The sequence below is a fragment of the Elephantulus edwardii genome, unplaced genomic scaffold (assembly GCF_000299155.1).
Source record: "Elephantulus edwardii isolate Elephantulus edwardi_28Jun2011 unplaced genomic scaffold, EleEdw1.0 scaffold00035, whole genome shotgun sequence".
Classification (NCBI taxonomy): Eukaryota; Metazoa; Chordata; class Mammalia; order Macroscelidea; family Macroscelididae; genus Elephantulus; species Elephantulus edwardii.
Window position 1 is genome coordinate 11,468,665 of NW_006399785.1, and position 3,322 is coordinate 11,471,986.

Here is a 3,322-nt window from a genome sequence, read left to right on the forward strand (position 1 = left end):
TTTTCTTTTTTTAAAATTTATTATTAATTTCGATGAAAATTTACAGAACTTTGGATTTCCATTCATTCATTTTTGCACGAAATAAAATTTTTTTAAAAAAATACCTTGGAGAACTTTCCATCAGCACACAGATAGCAATACCTTTCTACTTTAAAATCATATCTTAATCTACAGCATAAAAGTAACAGAAATAATTTAAGCACAGAAATTAAGCATGGAAATAATTTAAGTAGCCAGTTCCCTGTTGGTTGGCATTTGATCTTTTCTAATGTTGTGATGTAATCCAGTTGTACTATTGCAATTAATCATGACCCTGTTCTGTCTCAGCCGACATGTATGGAAATAAAGGTTGTTGTTATTAGGCTAAACGAAAAGTATTTGCAAAGAATATATCATTGAAAATACAAAATTCTATCATTTTATTTCCAGCAATTTCTATCACCAAGCCCATACACTCTTGGCACCAGCAGTCAGGAAAGTAAAAGACGAATTGCACTGGAAAAATCTGCTGTCAGGGATCACTCCAGAGTACTGAAAAGCAACAATGTCATTCTAGAGACTGAAGTGCACTAATCCAGGCTCTGATATTTGCAATTACTTGCTACAAATCAGAGAGTTGGACATTTACTAAAAATGATAGAGGAAGATGCCTTAGAGTTGTAATGCCAGAGAAGAGGCTTGAACATAACATGGACCACCAAGAAAACAAATAGGTTTGTCTTGGAGAGGATGAAACCAAGTTTCTCCTTGGAGGCTAGAATTTTGAAGCTCCATCTCACATACTTTGGGCATGTGACTAGGAGAGACCAGTCCTTGGAGAAGGACATCATGCTCAGAAGGGTGGAGGGACAGACAGTACAGGAGAGGAAGACCCTGGATGAGATGGATTGATACAATAACTGGGGCAATGGGAGTAGGTGTGCCGCAATCAGTGAGACTGGCTCAGGTCGGGACAGGCTTCAGAGCTGCTGTACACAGGGTCACTATGGGACGCAGGTGACTTGATGGCACGTAACAACAACAACAACAACAAATTCTTTCGTCATTGATTCTAACTTTAAGAAGAGATTCATATTCTCATTCTTAAGAAAGGTGATCAAACAACATGTGGAAACTATCAAACAATATTATTAATACCACATGCAAGCAAAATACTGCTAAAGATCATTCAGAACCAACTAGAACAGTAGATAGATTGAGAATTGCCAGAATTTCAAGCAGGATTTGGAAGAGTCACCAGGGAGATCATTGCTGATGTCAGATGGATCCTGGCTAAAATTAGAGAATGTCAGAAGAATGTCTATTTGTGTTTTATTGACTATGTGAAAGCATTTCACTATGTGGGTCATAACAAGTAATGGCTAACATTGAAAGAATGAAAGTCCCAGAGCATTAAATTGTGCTCATGTGAAACCTATACTTAGACCACGAGGCTGTTGTATGAACAGAGCAAAGGAACACTGTTGTTGTTGATGTTGTATACCACTGAGTCAGACCATAGTTGACCTTTGGCTGCTTTTCAGAGGTAGTTAATCACATGGGAGGAGATTGCTCATCTGTTTCCTGTGAAGCAGCTAGTGGATTCAAACTGAGTGCCTTCGGGATTACAGCACAGCTTCTTACCACTAAGCCACCAGAGCTCCCTAAGGGAACTGTTCTTGTTATGTGCCATCGCGTCACTTGTGACTCTTAGTGACCCTACGCACAAGAGCTCTAAACGCCGTTCTATCCTGTGCCAACCTCGCCGCCTCAAACATATTCATTCCCACCACTCCACTCACAGAATTGATCCATCTCATCGAGGGTCTTCTCCTGCGCCATCCCTCCATTCTCCCAAACATAATGTCCCTCTCCAAGGACCAGTCCCTCCTTGAAACATGCCCAAAGTATGTCAGACGAAGCTTGAGGATCCTTGAATCCAAGGAGCAGCCCGGTTTCACCTTCTCCAGGACAGACCTGTTTGTTCTCCTAGCAGTCCATGATATATTCAACACTCTTCTCCAGCACCACAGCTCAAAGGCTTCAATTATCTTCCTATCATCCCTGGTCACTGTCTAGCTGACACATAGCTTGCAATTGTGAAGACTATGGCCTGGATCAGGTGTACCTTAGTCTCCAGCCTGACATCGTTGCTCTTCAGTACTCTTGAGAGGTCCCTGACAGCTGACTTTCCCAACACAATTCTCCTCTTGATTTCTTGGCTGCTGATACCAAGAGTGTTCATTGTGGAACCAAGCAAACTAAAACTGTTAACAATATCAATCTCTTCACCATCCATACTGATGCTGTCAATTGGCCCAGTGAGTGGTGAGAATCTTCGTTTTCTTGATGTTGAGCTTCAATCCATATTGGAAGCTGCAGTCCTTGATCTTCTGCAGCAAGCGCTTCAGGCCCTCCTCAGTTTCAGCAAGCAGAGTTGTTTCATCTGCAGAACACAGGTTGTTGATGAATCTTCCACCAATCCTGATCCACACTCTTCTTCATACAGCCCTGCGTCCTGGATGATCTATTCTGAATACAGATTGAAAAGGTACTTGGTTTAAAATCAAAAGGAGTGTATCAGGGTTGTATTCTTTCTCTATACCTATTCAATCTGTATGCTGATTAAATTATTTGAGAGGCTGGCCTCTATGAAGAGTAGTGTGGCATCGGTATTGGAGGGAAACTCAATAACCTGTGTTATGCAGATGACACAATCTTTCTTGCTGAAGGTGAGGATTTGAAACACTTGTTGCAGAAGATCAAGGAATACAGCCTTCAATATGGAGTGCATCTCAATGTTAAGAAACAAAGATTCTTTTTAAAAAACAATTTTAATGTGTGTGTGTGTGTGTGTGTGTGTGTGTTGTCAAATCTGATCTGATTGGTACAGGAGATTGCTCCTCCTCCAGCAGAGCACATGGTGGATTCGAACTGTGTACCTCTGAGATTGCAGTACAGCTTCTAGCCACAAGGCCACCAGAGCTCCCAAGAAACAAAGCTTCTTACCACTGGACTGGTGAATAAAACCAAGATTGAAGGAAAAAAGACTGACACTCAAAACAACTTCATCTTACTTGAATCCACAATTAATACCATTGGAACCAGCAATCAGAAATCAGGAGACGTATTGCACTGGGAAAGTGGGCAGTTAAGGACCTCCCCAAATTATTCAGGAGTAATGATGTCAGTTTGGAGATTAAGGTGCATCCGTTTCAGGCCATGGTCTTTCCGACCACTTGCTATGCATCTGAGAGCTGGACAATGACTAAGAATGATGGGAGAATTATTGACACCTTTGAGCTGTGGCGTTGGAGAAGAGTACTGAACATCCCATGGACGG